Below are 18,214 nucleotides of genomic sequence, written 5' to 3'. Positions count from 1 at the left end.
TTATTGTGTTCCTGATATATTTGCCACTATGGCTTAGATTTCAAGGAAACAGGATATTTGGGCAATATGCCTCAATAGCCGGCCCTGTGAACACGGCTCTGTTTTACCTGCCACTACGGCTCAGATAGTGATGAATAGGACATTTGGGCACTACGCCTCAATATTAACAGGCTCTACCATGTACACGGACATTCTATTAATTAGGGGACTCCCCTCCCATTTGGGAACAGTGCGAGTCTACCACCTAGTAATACATGGATGTAGACACAGCAGAATCTTCTACATGAACAGCCCAGTTGACAGTGCATGAATACTTCGGCTAGTACCCTTAGCTTGTAAATCTCATATGAGAGCTAACATTGTATTTTACTATATCAACTTGTCACATTGGTAACTGTGAAGAGCATTAGCAGTCGAGAACAATATGTAAATAGTACATGTATATACTATGAAGCATGTTGCATACAGATTTGATGTATTTGCACATTCCAATATGGATGCCATGTTTACATGTGACTTGCAGCCTTCTGGTGTCTGCCTTCTATTTAGAAGGTTCTGTATATATTCTGCAATGAAACTCACATCCAGTGTGTGAGCAAGACTCCAAGACATTCGAAACACGTTACTGGATAACAATACAACAAACAAGACTGAAGAAGAAAAAACTACAACAGGACTCAGAAAGAAGTCAACATTTCAACCACCAGCCCAGAACACCTCATGTCAAGTACTAGTTTTTGAAGAAGCAGTACTCAACGAAATCAAGGGGATCAACTTCCAGAGTACCAAGGGTTTCCAAAACCTTACGAAAAATGAGCACACAGCACTGCAAAGTCTGAAGAACAACCATGATCTTGTGATAAAACCCGCGGACAAAGGGGGAACAATTGTGATTATGGACCAGGAGATGTACCAAGAAGAGTGTAAAAGACTCCTCTCAGACACAGTTAGTTACGCCATACACAGAATTGATACAACAACATCCCTCATGATGAGAATCAAAAATATGGTAGAGGAGGCCCTCACCAATGATTGGATTACTAGACAGGAGGCGGGTTTCCTTATTAATGAGGAACCTAGGATGCCTAGATTCTACACGCTCCCTAAGATCCACAAGAACCGGACCCCCCCCACCCGGAAGACCCATCGTATCCGGGATTGGATCAGTTCTGGAACCTCTTTCTCAGTTTTGCGCTTGGTTCCTCAGACCGATTGTGAAAAAATCACATTCCTACCTTAGGGACACCAAGGATGTCCTTCGCCTTCTCCGAGATCTGGAAATAGATCCTACAGAGAACCTTCTCATAACAATGGACATAGAGGCCTTATACACAAGCATACCACAGAGACGAACCTTGGAAGTGGTGGAACAAATTATCCTAAACATGGAGTGGAATTTCATCACTCCCCAACACTTTGTGATGGAATGTGCTGAATTAGCACTAACTGAGAATTTTTTCGAATTCGAAAACACCATCTACCACCAGATTACCGGTACTTCGATGGGCAGCACTTTTGTCCCAAGCATGGCATGTCTCTATGTCCAACAATTTGAGGAAGACCACATTTACAATCCTAATAATCCATTCATAAAACACCTTAAGGTGTGGAAACGCGTTATTGATGATGTGCTGATTGTATGGCACGGAACCAAGGAAGAGGCAACAGAATTTGTCCAATGGGTCAATTCCAAGGACACCCATCTCAGATTCACACACACGATTAATGTGAACCACGCAATTTTTTTGGATCTAAACATTACCATAACCCAAGAAGGATTCACAACAAAGTTTCATAACAAAACCACAGATAAAAACAGTTTACTTCTCTATGAGAGCTACCATCCTAGGGCCCTGAGACAAAATATCCCGGTAGGTCAGTTCCTCCGAATCCGACGGAACAGCTCGAATACAACAACCTTTGAGGAGCAGGCTGAACAACTGGAAAATAAACTTCTAGAACGCCACTACCCGATAAAAATGGTGAGACGAGCAAGGAAACGTGCCAGAAACAATCCAAGAGAGTCACTACTAGAGGATATAACAAAAGGAGACACCAAAAGACCAGTATGCGGTACGACATACACTCCGATCTCAAACAAAGTACAAAAAATCGTGAGAAAAAACTGGCACATCCTCAATAGCGCTGGAAACCAGTGGAAGCCACCTTTATTTGCCTTTAGAAGGAACAGGAGTCTGCGCGACAAACTAGTACACGCAAGGAGACCATCGACCGGAGAAGAGGAACAACAAACCCTGTGGAGCCAACCACGGCCCGTCGGCCAATTCTCCTGTGGGAACTGTACATCCTGCGCACTCACTTCTAATACCAAGGAGGTAGACATAGGAACGGGGATCCCTTGGCAACTGCGAGAATTCAGTAATTGCAACACGGAGAACGTCGTATACCTCTTGAACTGCCCATGCGACCTCAAATACGTTGGCATAACCACCAGGAAAATCAGTGCGTATTAATGAGCATCGGAGCACGATTCAGTGTAAAAAGACCAACACCAAACTGACTCGTCATTTCACTGAAAAAAAACATAAAGACACAGACCAGAAATAGACCATTCTGGAAGTAATGAAAAAACGAAAGTTTGACCTTACTAAAGCCCTACGTGTAAGAGAACAACGCTGGGTTTTCCGTTTACGAACCTGGGACAAATGGCTCAACGATGAAATACAGTGGCTCCAAATGGGGCGTTGAATCCTCTAACAACCACCAGTAGATTAATTCACACTAACACATAGACGGAGTGTTCCTGGTATACCATCACACGACACTGTGAAACCATCGGTACATGCAGTGCCCTGTCCTAAATGAGTTTACTTAAAAAGGGCTGAGTCTACCTGGAATTATCACACTTAGCTGGCTTTTAAACTAAGCCGAAGTCGTGAGGCTAATAGGCCACATGCCATCCAAAGTCATCCTCCCCCAGATGGAACCGTCTCTCACCCAGGAATAACGCTTGAATAGAAATGATAGCGCAGACACTCAGCGCTAATACCCAACATTTGACATCCTTACCCTTATCAGCCTTATTATGATCTTCCTTTGGAATACCTGTTTGCACAAGTGCATCAGAGCAAGTCCAACCGAAAACTGCCCGCTAGTACATGCACAACATCGGCCATCTGGGCAGCTCTAGACTCTGGGTAGAATACCCCCCTTTGTTCTGGGCAATCAGCCGCTCACCCGTTCACACACCGGGTGCTTCGCAGTCACGTACCAGTCACACACAGAGCAGACGTGTACTTCTGCTCCTTCTGCAAAATCTCGCCCCTCTGGGCAGCTAAAAAATCTAGGTAGAATTTCACCTTGCATCAACAACCCACCCGTTTCCACATCGGTTGCCTTGGCAGTCACGAACCAATAGCACACAAGAGCATGCGTGTACTTTTGCCAATTTAAAACTAGGCACTGTCGCATAGGGCACGGACCACCGCGCACTTTTCCTCGGTGATTTCCGTCACGCGCTTCACTTCTCTAATCTGAGCATGTGCGTAACTCCACCATTTTGAAACCAGGCACTCGCGCTTCAGGACACAGGAAGTAGTGCTCCGGGTTTATTCACACTGAGCATGTGCACAGTGCGGCCATGGATGAATCAGGCTTCCCCTCGAGGGGCACAGGAAACCACGCACCTGATTTCACTTAGCACCACTTAAGACCAATTTGCTTAAGTGAGCAGACTATAAAAGCACAACGGCTCTCCACCCAGTCCTACACCGGGGAGGAACGGGAGCAGTCGCCTAGGATCCACGCAGGAAACTTTCCTTGAGGCAGTAAGGGTGTGAATGAGATCGCGTTGAATGAAAGTACTTTGGGGCAATTAGCACAATTGAGGATGAATGTTCTGTGTGTTTGTACTGGAAAAACCATAATTCTCACGCCAGCTGTGATCTATATGTTTTGCCACAGGTTCTGGCAAACAGGGGTTTCCCCTCCCCTCCTCCCTTGGGGTCAGTAGCTTTGGTTTTCAGGGTAAGAACAGTGAGACATGTGGTCTCACCTTTGCATCCCCATCATGTACACAAATTTAGTGGCACATGTCACATGATTAGTCACTCACACAGAAACTGGATCAGTGCATGTATTGAGTTCAGTTATTCACCACTACTACGGTCTGTTGTTATATATTTTTTCTCTCCCTGCATTTTCTTTTACAGGCTTGAATCTAGGAGCCATCCAATTGTGGAGTGATCACGCCCACACAGTGGTACACTCTTGCCACTTTGGTAAGAACGGAGCCCCCATTTACATATTTAGGTCCTGATGAATGCCCTGGACCCTCCTGGGCCAAGACGGCAGAAACATGTCGACCTCTAAACACAACGGTTAGGGGACACTAATTCCCCCACATACCGTCACCTGCTTTTAAACATCATATAGTTACCTTTCACAATAAAAAACACAATGAGGATAACTATAATGATTTTTAATCTCACTCACTCATACACGGGCCCCCACTTAGTTTAGAAGTGCATCCCTGTCGTCAGGTGTATGCCCGACCTCTATCAAACCAAGGTTTTAGAGGGCGAGGACTGGTCAATGATGAAGTATGACACCAGGTGGTGTGTGAGACCATTCCGTTACTTTTTGTGAGATGTCCCCACTCACAATATAACTCAAACCTTATAGTGGTTATCACTTTAGGAGCAGCTCTTTTGTGGTTAAATATTCATAGTTGGAGGCTGCTAGCTCCTAAAACCCCGTGCCTCTTGTTCCCTCCTCCACACAGTGTGGAGCTCATATGTTTTTGTTAACAATACAACTACCATTGGATTTACCACCTGAGTGATCATCTTACTGAACGGTGATTTATTTGAATTCAAGGTCCAGCACGCTCCGCCGGCGCGAGCGATCCAACTACCCAGGGTGGGGAGAGTGGAAGGACCGAAACGCGTAATGGCCGATCAATAAATAAGTTACACTTTTTGCACAGAAATTGTGTTCCGCGTCTGCTTTCAGCGCCAAATTGAAGTGGAAAAGAGCAGAGGATCAAGATATATATATATATATATCATATGATCAAGATCGCGGAGGCGAACGAAACGCGTCTGGGGCGGACACTTGTCTGTACCATTTGGGTGAATAAAAATATGGAACTGTGAACCTGCATTTTTGAAAAATACTTCTGGCGGTGAAAACCTGCGGTGTAATCCCTCTTGGCAATTGGAGGGTCAGGACTTTGGTATATATATATATATATATATATATATATATATATATACACACACACACACACACACACACATACATATATATAGATGCAGAGCGTCCTCTAGATTATGGTTAAGGTGTCGACGCTGCACCAAAGTTACCTCAGGAATGCCAACTCTTGCAAAGTTCATTTTATTCATTGACATGCCACCAAAACAATCGTCAAACGTGTTTTGGCTCTCCTGCAGTCTTGCTCACTGGTTGTGAAGTGCCATATTGCAACATTATTTACAAGGGGCGGTATGTGACCTCACAATAAACAGTGTGAAAAGACTAAATGTTACCTTGGCAATTAAATCTTTCATGATTTCAAACCAAACTAATTACAGAGCAAATTTGTTTGTATCACTGAATGGAAAAATTTACACTTGCATTCAAATTAGATTGAAATTAATTTTGGCATAAAATTAAAAATAAAATTAAACCACGGAGTTTGTTGCCAGTGCATGCTAAAATTGAGCCCCCAGAAAACAGTTAGTCACCTTGCGGAGCAATTGTGTCAAAATAACATTGCACTTTACGCTGCCCTTTTCAATGCCTGATATTTATTTTGTCAGCGCATGCAAATCACAACTAATTGAGCCCATGTGGGTAAACTGAAATGGGAACGGTAATTCACATGGCCAAACTATTGTACCAAACGATCATTGTGCATGTCATCTTACCGTTCACTGTGAGTTATTAGCAGATAAACAACCCTCCATGATGGGTACAGCTATCACACCAAATTAAACTACATTTTAAATTAATCATAGTGCTAAATCTAATAATGGATGATTCCAATGTGACATTCTGCTCAAAATATGCTTGTAGCAACATATGCATATCAGTGGATAGTCTAACCCTAGTCACGCCTTAAATCGGCACTCAGTTTAAGGCAGGAAATATCCTGCACAGACATGAAGCCCATGTGGGCACCACCTATAATGCCTAATCATAAACACATTAACAGCACAGTACAGAACCTCTTCCATATTCAGCCCACTGAGAGTTTTTAAGTTCATTTTACCTGGATTTCTAGGTTCCTTAGCGCTTTGAGTTGGTTGCCACCCCTTCAATTACCTAGGATGCCATCAATTATTGCAATGCATTGGTATTACTGTTGTGCTGTTCATTAAAATCTCGGGCAACGGGGTATGTTTTACTCCTGTGTTTTATTGCCCATAGGTGTTGTAAAATCATTTTGTGAAGAAGGAGGGTAGTACTGCCCATGTATATTGAACGGCAGGGGCATTGAAAAATAAAATGTAGATTGCATGGTCTGTTTTCCAGTGATAACTGCCATGTATGTGTTTACTTGTTTTGGAGAAAGGTGACTGGTATTCTTTGGTGTTAATACCATGCTTGCAGCATTTGCACCTGCGGCAGCGTCTGAAACCCCTGTTGTGACCTAACCAAGTGGTTTGTGTGAATGTGATGATTTCTGGGCTGCTCTTAACTAAGTCTTGACTCATAGACTTGGCTTTCCTGAAAGTTATCCATGGCCGCTGAGGGGATTCTTTGCCCAAGATAGGGTCATTTTTAATCAGGTACCAATGTGTGTGTAAAATCGATCCAACAGCTCCCTATTGGTTATTGTAAGCTGTGATCAGTCTGAAATGTGAGGCAGATTCAGTTTTTGCAGCAGATACTATTGGAATCCGCACATTTTGAAATAGCAGCTGTTCTCTGGACTTGGATCTGGATTTACTCTTGGCCTGCTCAATGTTTGCTTTCAAACACCCACTGGCTTGGAACCTTCTTGAAAGGTCCACCAGAGCTTTTTCGTCTTCTATGGCCTCACTACAATTTCTCTTCACCCTCAGACTTACCCCATGGGGGATGCTATTAATCAAGTTGAGGGGGTGAAAACCAGAAGTATGTAACAGTGTATTGCCAGAAGTTGGTTTACGGAAAACCTTAATTTCTAATCTGTTGTTCTTCACATAAACCGTAAGGTCGAGAAAATTGCCTCTGAATTACTGATTGTGTGTGTGAAATGTAGATTGAGGTTATTTCTTTCTATCCTCCTCAGGAATGCCATGCTACTACTTTGGGGGACCATCCACAGGTCATCAATATACCTGCTCCAATGAATCAGGTGCCCTGCCCAGTCCTGATGGTGTTCTGTCTGGGTCTCCTGCTCCTCCCACCAGCCCATATGCAAATTAGCATAGCTGGGGGCAAAGCAGGTGCCCATTGTGGTTCTGCGGATCTGATGGAACATGTCTTTGTTAAAGATAAAGAAGTTGCTCTCTATGAATCTTTGGATCATAGTGATCAACATTTCAGTGTGTTTCAATAGTGTGATAGGTCTTGCTCCTAAAAAGTGTTGTATCGCCCTGAGGCCATCAATGTGCTATATACTAGTATAGAGTGTCATCACATCTATGGTAATTAGGTTATATTCAGATTCCCAATGTAAATCATAGATTTTTCTTTAAAAATCACTTGTGTCTTGTGTATATGAGGGTAAATCTTTACAAAATCACACAGAAAGGAGACCACATATTTTGAGGTGTTCTCAAATGCAATACCTAGTGCTGAGACGATAGGTAGAACTGGAGGATTGTCCTTATCTTTATGGATCTTAGGAATTAGGTACAGAACCGGTCTCTTGTGGTGGTCCACCCTGAGAAATTGAAATTCATCATTGCTGATCAATCCTTGGTTGTGCCAATCCAACAGTTCTTGGTTGTATTTTTCCTGGACTTGCTTCATAAGGGTTAATGAAACTTGAATATAACACTGTTCATTATTCAACTGTTTGTAGGCTTTGATTATGTATTTGTTTCTAGGCCACAATACCTGGATGCCACCCTTATCTGAGTTTCTGATGATGCAATCAGATCTTGCTTTCAGTTTGTTTATGAGAGAGAAGTATTTCCTCTGATTGCTGCTTATATTTGATCTCATGTTTCCACTCCTGTAGAGGTCTTTTAATTCTTGAATTACCAAGTTGCTAAATATATCCAAAGCATCCCTGGGCATCATGGGGATGGACTTTGATTTAGCTTTCAAATTAGCTGTAGCTAAACCGTGAATCTCTATGTCTTGATCTAAGCCAATCGTGTCTGCCATGATGTTCTCATGCAGGCCCAGATTCTCGATCTCGAATTCTTGTAGAGTGGTGATTAAATTCATATCTACTACCTGAAGCGGATTTTGGATGTCACTCATGGGTTGGGTGATTCAGGTTTTCTTTTTTGATCGTAGAAGAAAATTTTTCCAAGTTTCACTGCCCTCACAAACTTAAAGAATTCGATCCTAGTCTGTGTGTACTGCACGTTTTGAGGGGGGAGAATGACAGTCCTAATTGAGAATGTTTTCCTCTTCAGGTGACAAATGGATATCCATTTGATTGATGATGGTGTAACTGCTCTCATCTTTTAAGCTGGGTATCAGTTCTTGCCCCATTTAGCCACCTTCCCTTTGCCTTGGTTTGTTTTTTCTGGTGCAGCTGCGCCTTTTCCTACTCTGCCTCTTCCCCTTTGTGGTCTTTGGTTTGGTTGTCCCAGGGTAGCAACTCGTAAAAATCAAATACTTCAATCACTGTTGGAACAACTAAGCCACTTGCTATACCTTCCTCCAAGTCAGTGTCTACTTCAGAACTGGGAACGCTGTCCTTCTCCCGGATGACTATCTCCCTTGTTCTCTTTTTCTTGGCGGGGTGTTGCCTCCTAAGTTTGTTGAATGTTTTGGTAAAAGGGAAAATCTGGCCACAATCATAGACAATTTTATTGCATTTGAATTTCTGCGTCTTTCTGACTTTAATGGAGTCCTCCAGCTTGATTAGTCTTTCTTTTACTTGAATGTAGAATGTTTTCACAGTCTCTTGGTCAGCCTACTTGCTGGTATCCACTTCAAGGCATTCAATTTCTTCCAGAACCTTCTTCCTGTCAATATCAGTATTCTTAAATAAGATGCCTAACATTCGCCGAGAGGATTTGTTGCTGTGGTCTGCCCACTCCCTAAGCATACTGGAATTGGGGTACTCATAACTCAGTACTACCAATATGCAAAGTCCTCTATGGATGCACCCCACCTCAAGATAGCACTGTAGTGATTCACTTTCCCACCACTTACACATTTTGCTGCATTACAACTTTTCAAGTCTCTTTAATTTTTTTGCTAGATCTCATACCGGTTGCACTGCATTGCCACCAGCACAGGTATCACTCAATGTAGTGATCTCATCCTCGAAAACTTTCAAGGTGGCTTCCTCTCTTTCACAAACCTCAGTGGCCGATATTAGCCGTTAAACTGTAGCAGTATACTGGCACTGGGTACTTGGCTCGCGGCGCATCCATGTCTTGATTGTACAAACTTGTTTCAGGTTGCAATATAGCATGGCTCTCCCTGCTCCCTCAAAAACATCACTGTGCAGTCTTACCTGGGAAGACAAGCGGTCTACCAAGGGTCCTCTGATTACCAGCCTCCGTTGTCCTGTCACCAGCGCTGCTGATTTGTGTTTCACCAAAGCGGGGGATTCAACAGCTTCAAATCTTGGCTGCTTGCTTCTGAACTGCTGTTGTGCTCGAAACCGAAGGGTGCTTCAACAAATGCAGTCAGCACCCTGTGCGTACTATGCAGTTCTTTCAATTTATTGAAGTGCCACCAAAACCATTGTCATTTGCGTTTCGGCTGTCCAGCAGCCTTGCTCACGGATAGTGAGCTCTGATCGATACTTATATTTGATCTCTTGTTTACATTATTGTATAGGCCTTTTAATTCTTGAATTACAAAGTCACTAAATATATCCAGAGAATATATGGGCATCACGGGGATGATTTCGGATTTAGCTTTAAAATTAGTCAGAACTTCACTGTAAATCTTAATGTCTTGATCCACGCACATTTATAAATATTCACCTCTCTTAGCAAACACAAGGCGAGATCAGGAGACTGTGTCTAATCTCCGGCTCTGTACTAATTTTAGATTTATAGGTGTGGGGTTAGGGACACTTCAGAAGAATCAGCGGGCAATAATGTATTAAAAAGTTGGTTATTCCACAATATTGACAATAATTCGGGAACAGGGGAGGCCCCAGATTAGCACTCTATTATGAAACATGGTAGACTAACTAAAAAGGACTTTTGCAGGCAGCTGTTATTGTGTTCATGATTATTGATTATAGCTGGTGTCCACACGGGCTTAATGTCTGAACAGGATATTTCCTGCCTTAATCTGAGTGCTGAATTAAGGCGTGACTTGGGTTAGACTATCCAATTATATGCACGTGTTGCTACAAGAATAATTTGGCGCAGAATGTCACATTGGAATCATACATTATTAGATTTAGCACTATGATTAATTTAAAATGTATTTTTATTTGCCATGCTAGCCTTACCCAACCTGGAGGTTGTTGAGCTGCTAATAACTCGCAGTGAACTGTAAAATGCCATGTGCAATGATTGTTTGATATAATAGCTTTGCCATGAGAATTGCTGTTCCCATTTTAGTTTGCCCACATAGGCTCAATTGGTTATGATTTGCATGCACTGACAAAATAAATGCCAGGCATTGAATAGGGCAGTGCCAAGTGCAATGTTATTTTGACACAATTGCTTTGCAATGTGAATAACTGTTTTCAGTCAGTTTGCCCACTGGGGGCTCGATTTTTGCATGCGCTGACAACAATTTCTGTGTTTACATTTTATTTTTTTATTTTATGCCAAAATTAATTTCAATCTAATTTAAATGCAAGTGCAAATGCTTCCATTCAATGAGAAGAACTTATTCTGTAATTAGGATGGCTTGAAATCGTGAAATATTTAATTGCCGATGTAACATTTAGTCTTTTCACGCTGCTTATTGTGACGTCACGTACCGCCCCTTGTAAATAGTATTGCAATATGGCACCTCACTATCAGTGAGCATGGCTGCTGGACAGCTGAAACACGACTGACAATAGTTTTGGTGGCACTTCAATAAATTGAAAGAACTTTGCAAGTGTTGCCATTCCTGAGATTACTTTGGTGCAGCGTCGACACCTTCACTGTAATCCGGAAAGGACGTTCTGCATAGTATGTGGAATGTGCTGGCTCGCCTCTGCACCCTTTGGTTTGGAACACGACTGCAGTTCAAGCAGCCAAGATATATACACACATATATATATATATATATGCACTGAAAAAAACATAGGTTTCAAACATGTTATAGTTAGGAATTAGCATTTAAAAAACCTTAGAAATTCACTGAAAAAAACATAGGTTTCAGGGCTGTTACAGTTAGCTGGACATTTCACTCGTACAAAACCATTGAAATTCCTCCGTTATAGTTAGTTCTGCTAACTATAACTCGCGCGCCCGCAATCCACTGCTGATGATGTCACATACATCATCCATGACATGGTCAGTGACATCACTGATGAAATCACTAATGACATCATCCACGTGACAATCAGATACACCTCATCATACACTAGTATAACCTTTCATCACTCACTGTAAAATACAGAGTACCATATTTGAATCCATCGACCCACCAATACAAGTTTCTAAAAACCCACTCAGTGATTCCTAGATCTACACACACATCTAATCACTTACCTATAGATTCACTCATACATGCTGTCAATGATCAATAGAACACTATCAAATATACTTATACACCTATATCGACATTACACAACAGCACACATCCTATTCACTTATGCAGTCATCCTACTCACTTATGCAAACAATAGATCATACTTACATTTAGTAAGCTACACACTTATACAAACACCACTTCATTTATTGATATAGATAGTAACTCATACTTAGTATGTTATAAAATCACTAATACAAGTATAAAGTTATCCATACAGTCACTCATACAATCTCTGAGTCTTATGTATACTTATTTATATACAACAACTGTCACATACACTGCCTTTTATTTTTCTAGTTTGTTGGACATGTACCATTGAGAGATATGTTTGCTCATCACCACACCCATAAAGATATTCACTCACCCAAACAACTGTTATAACATGCAGTCTTAACCTCATATACCTACTGGATCAACTATTCACACATCTTTGGGAAGTCACACACCCCCCACCAAACCACACACACATTCACTCTCCCATACAAATACTCAGTTAACTAATCAATAACTAATATAGACTTTCAAGTAGCTAGTAACCAACTGGTGCAGCAGTTTACACAACAACTGCCAAAGTGATGCAGATATTCACACAGTTTAGTCACTATCCAATATATTTAGTGAGACACTATAAATTAGTCAAGTAAACAGTCAATCACACTGCTACTAAATCCTCCATCCAGATATTTATATATCTACTCATTCTTCAATGCAGATTGCTATATATATAACACATATTTAAAATAACGAACCAAACCACATTCACTGGATGATGTCATCAGTGATGTCATTTGAGATGTCATCAGTGATGTCACTGACCATGTCATGAATGATGTAATATGTGACATCATCAGCAGTGGATTGCGGGCGCACGAGTTATAGTTAGCAGAACTAACTATAACGGAGGAATTGCAATGGTTTTGTACGAGTGAAATGTCCAGCTAACTATAACAGCCCTGAAACCTATGGTTTTTTCAGTGAATTTCTAAGGTTTTTTAAATGCTAATTCCTAACTATAACATGTCCAAAACCTATGGTTTTATCAGTGAATTTCAAAGGATTTTTAAATGATAATTTTTAAATGTAATAATAGTTATATGTATTTTTTTATACTGATTTTCAACAGTTTTTTAACTGTTTATTTTTACATATTTTCTTTTCTTAAATTACATTATATATATTTAATATAAATGGAAATAAAAATGTTTTTTAAAATATTGAAACTAAAATATTGTTTTTTTGTTGAATGTATAAGTGCAGAACTATACGTGTGTTGTTAGTTAGGGGACTGAATGCATACTGGATAGGCATTTGAAGCAGTCCGTGTGCTTAGGCCTGGCTCAATGCATGAGTACTTGGGTACTGACTGAATGATTAGAGTACTGCAAGGAGAGTGCCTGGGTGAATTTATAAGTGTTTGGGTTTTGGCACAGTGAATGGATTAGTACATGGTGCTGAATGGGTCACTAGAGGAGTGCAAGGGGAGTGACAGGGTGTTTGCTGGAGTATATGGATACTGACTGGGGAATTGAAGGTGTGAAAGACAAGTGTGTAGGTCGTTAGAGGACTGCATGCATAGTGGATAGGCGTTTGAAGCAGTCCATGTGCTAAGGCCTGACTCACTGCATGAGTACTTGGGTACTGACTGAATGACTAGAGTACTGCAAGGAGAGTGCCTGGGTGAATTTATAAGTGTTTGGGTTTTGGCGCAGTGAATGGATTAGTAAATGGTGCTGAATGGGTCACTAGAAGAGTGCAAGGGGAGTGAGTCCCAGAGCCAGTGCTATGCTAAAAGACACTTAGAATACAGTTAATACACCTACAAACACTAGGGAACACTCTGCGTTGGGGTACCCCTGTGATTAGAATGACCTCCTCTGTAAGCCCCTAGTACATAATAGGGCAGGGGGATTAAAACTACCTCTTAAAACGCGCCACAGGGTGCGTTTGCACACTGGTGAAGGGAGGGGGGGGGGCTAAACTGACGTGTACAAACACACCCTGTGGCCGTTTTAATTTGGGGGATAAAGTCCCCTTGAATCCTGAGTGTCCCTTGGGTCCAACTAGCCCACCAGGTATCTCCAGTTAGTGCCACAGAGCTGCGTTGCAGAGAGGTGTAAAAAGTGGCACGGCCTGGACTACCTCTCTGCAACGCAGCGCAGTGGCGCTTACTGGAAGCACCTGGTGGACTAGTTGGCCCCAGGGGCCCTCAGGATTGAAGGCGAATTATTTCCCCATCTTAAAACGCGCCACAGGGCATGTTGGGCGCACATCACCTCAGGCCCCATCCCCTCCCTTCACCACTGTGTAAACGCGCCCTGTGTCCGTTTTAATTTGGGAGATTAAGTCCCCTTGAATCCTGAGTGTCCCTAGGGTCCACGTAGCCCACTAGGTACCTCCAGTAAGCACCACAGAGCTGCGTTGCAGAGAGGTGTAAAAAGGGGCATGGCCTGGGCCACCTCTCTGAAACACAGCGCAGTGGCACTTACTGGAAGCACCTGGTGGGCTAGTTAGCCCCCAGGGGCCCTCAGGATTGAAGGGGAATTATTTCCCCAACTTAAAACACGCCACAGGGCGTGTTTTCACACGTCACCTCAGGCCCCATCCCCTCCCTTCACCACTGTGTAAACGTGCCCTGTGGTCATTTTAAGTTGGGAGATAAAGTCCCCTTGAATCCTGAGTGTCCCTTGGGTGCAACTAGCAAACTAGCCCACTAGGTACCTCCAGTAAGCGCCACAGAGCTGCGTTGCAGAGAGGTGTAAAAAGGGGCACGGCCTGGGCCACCTCTCTGAAACATAGCGCAGTGGCGATTACTGGAAGCACCTGGCGGGCTAGTTGGCTCCCTGGGGCTCTCAGGATTGAAGGAGAATTATTTCCCCAACTTAAAACACGCCACAGGGCGTGTTTTCACACGTCACCTCAGGCCCCATCCCCTCCCTTCACCACTGTGTGAACGTGCCCTGTGTCCGTTTTAAGTTGGGAGATTAAGTCCCCTTGAATCCTGAGGGTCCCTAAGATCAAACTAGCCCACTAGGTACCTCCAGTAAGCGCCGTTGCAGAGAGGTGTAAAAAGGGGCACGGCCTGCACTAACTCTCTGCAACGCAGCGCAGTGTCACTTACTGGAAGCACCTGGTGGGCTAGTTGGCCCCCAGGGGCCCTCAGGATTGAAGGGGAATTAATTCCCCAACTTAAAACACGCCTCAGGGCATGTTTGCACACGTCACCTCAGGCCCCCTCCCCTCCCTTCACCACTGTGTAAACGTGCCCTGTGTCTGTTCTGAGTTGGGAAATTAAGTCCCCTTGAATCCTAAGGGTCCCTAGGGTCAAACTAGCCCACTAGGTATCTCCAGTAAGCGCCACAGAGCTGCGTTGCAGAGAGGTGCAAAAAGGGGCGTGGTCTCTGAACACCTGTCTGCAACGCAGCTCCCTGGTGCATACTGGAGATACTTGGTGGGCTAGTTGGCCCTCTGGGACCCTCAGTATTGAAGGGGAATTAATTCCCCAACTTACAACTCGCCAGGGGGCGCGTTTGCACAATGTTGAAGGAAGGGGGCGGGGCCTGAGGTGACATGTGTGCAAACACACCCTGTGGCGCATTTTAAGTTGGGGAATTAATTCTTCTTCAATCCTGAGGGTCCCTGGGGACCAACTAGCCCACCAGGTACCTCCAGTATGCGCCAGGGAGCTACATTGTCCCGGGGGTGGGCACCCTGGGACACTGCAGGAGCCGGCCCTGGGGGGTGGCGGTCCTCAGGGCTATCAAGGGCTCCAGGGGGGGTGCACGGCCCCCCTCCCACTTAATTCAAAGCCCTGGGGGGTGGCGGTCCCCGGGGCTGGGGGGGCCCCTCTGGGCCCCCATTACATTATGCATATTGCCACCGGGACTTGGCCCCCTCGGGGGCTAATTAACAACGAAGCGCGGAAGCCCGTGCTTTGTTTTTTTTTATCGGCAGGATCCGCGCACCCTGAGCGGATTTTGCCGATTTTTTAAAAACAAATATATATTTTTGGGACCCTGGGTGTCCTTGTGGGTCCCCCTAAGTAGGCCTAGGGGGTCAGGTGGTTTCTACCCTGCCCCCTTTTTGCGTTTTTGCCGTTTTTTTTCTGCTTTCTTGTGCCTTGGTTCTCCCGAGGCACGAGATGGCTGCCAACACTTCCTGGTTTGATGTGTTGACAGCCAATTAGCATAAAGCTTGTGCTCGGGAGGATCCACAGCCCTAGATATATGTGTGAGTTTACTTTTGATTTTCTCAGCAACTACTAAACGGATTTACACCATTTAATCAAAAGGCACGACTCTGAACCAAGGGCTACCTTTTTGCCAAATTTGGTGTAATTCCGTACAGCAGTTCGGGCTGTAGCTGCGACTAAAAGTTCCTATGGAAAATTGCATGGGGAAAACATGTTTTGGGAGCCCCCTTTTTTCTCTGCCCCCGCTTGACGAATCACCCCGAGTCTTTCAGAATAGGAGCGGACCAGAGCTGGCCAAAAGTTTTGAAAATTTCGCGAAGATTCGTCAACCAGCGCCAAAGTTATTGGGAATAGAATGTTGCGGATTTCCGATGGAAAATAGGTCCTAACTATAACTACCTACTGGTGACCGCCAGTAGGTAATATATATATATATATATATTAATTACAAAAGCCTGTGATGCTAGGAACGCCCAGCCTCTCAGGTCAGGGTCTGTCAGGGTGCGCCAAACACCTAAATATTCCAGACGAAAACACACACTAATTGAGTGCTGTGTAAACAGGCCCTCCAAATGTGCTGTGGTGAAAGTTCTTTATTCAGGTCAAAGATTAATAGCAAAACGCTTTTCGGCTCCAATGAGCCTTAATCATATGCAAATAATGATGGAGACTTGTTTGATCTTTTTTTAAAACATATCTCCAAACAGTGAGGAAAGACCAAGGTACCCATTTATTGCGATGTTTAAAGTGCAGTAAATCAATTGTTACAAAGTTTTTATAGAGTCTACTGTGTAGAGACAGTGAATGTTTAATTAATTCTTGCGTAGATCAATCATTCAAAATGACACCACTTCACATTCTCTCTTTCGGCACTGTCTTTATTTGTTTTGTACGCTTCTCACTGTTACCAGGACCACAACGTCCATGATGCAGTGCTCTTGCTTGCTTTTCATTTTCCAATCCTTCACTGTTTAATGTTACATTAACTGTTCCAATCATATCTATATATAGATCGTGAACAAGGTGAAGAGAGGCCATCGAAACGCGTTGATGTGAACTCATCAATAAAGGAAGCCGTATAAGAAAACCCCTTGGAGTGCAGTGTGGTTACTGTTGAGCCATTCGTAACCCTATGCTGAATATATGTGTGTGTGTGTGTGTGTGTGTGTGTGCGTGTGTGTGTGTGTGTGTGTGTGTCTCGGGGATTTCGCCTGGGGAGCTCCTGCAATCTTCCAAGGAAACACAGGAACAGACGATAACTGACTATATATATATATATATCACACACACACACAAACACAAGACTACACAAAAAACAGGCCAGATATACCGTGATCATTGGCAGCCTTTAGACCTGGCCTGTCCCGGGTTTTGCTTCTCAAAATCTGGTCACGTTACAAAAAACAAAAAACTAAGGCTCCCGGTTTTCCGTATTTACGGATTTATACATATAAATACAGACGGAAATCGATATTTCCTTTGTCTGTATTTATATTTATAAACGGTAAAATACGAGTAAATGTTGCCGCGCTAGTCTCCCGCCTTCCGATTCCTGCAAGCAAAAACCCGATGCCTTTGGGTTTCAGCTGACAGGGCAGTATTGTGTAACGTGCTAATTCTTCCAGCATTAGTCGGAGTGGCGATGCAGGGGCTCTAGAAGGGGTGAACAACCAACAACCAACAACCAACAAAGCCCCATTAACAAGCAAATGGTCTTTTAAAGACCTGTGAAGTGCTCGGGGCGGCAGAGTGCCACTCATGGTGCGCACGAAAGTAGCGTAAACGCAGAGTTTGGGGTGCCACGAGCTTCTCCTCAGTTCACGGTCAGTGAGAGTCTGAGCTTTCCCCATCTTCTGGATGCTAGCACAGACGTTTGGGCAGGTACCAATGACATGTCACTGCTTTACTAATTGTGTCAGGTCATGCATAGTTTTGGCAGCATGTATTTGCAGACAACTGGTTGTAGCCTCTTTGCTCCATCACGGTTTGGTTTGGTTATTGTTGGGTTACTGTGCTTTGTTTGGTTATTGTACAGTTACTGCGTTATCTGTAGCGTGCGTCCGGCACTCACAGCTCTACTGCCTCTTCCACTACACAGACCACTCAAGTCATTATACACAACAGGCTCGTCTGCATGGGCGTAGGAAGTGTGGGGGACGCGGGGGATATATCCCCCCCAGATTTTGGAGTGGGGGGACACGGGGGACAAGGGTGGGGGGGACGAGG

This window comes from Triturus cristatus, chromosome 9, assembly GCF_964204655.1.
Source record: "Triturus cristatus chromosome 9, aTriCri1.1, whole genome shotgun sequence".
Lineage (NCBI taxonomy): Eukaryota > Metazoa > Chordata > Amphibia > Caudata > Salamandridae > Triturus > Triturus cristatus.
The sequence above is the reverse complement of the archived record's forward strand: the minus strand, read 5'-3'. Positions refer to the sequence as shown.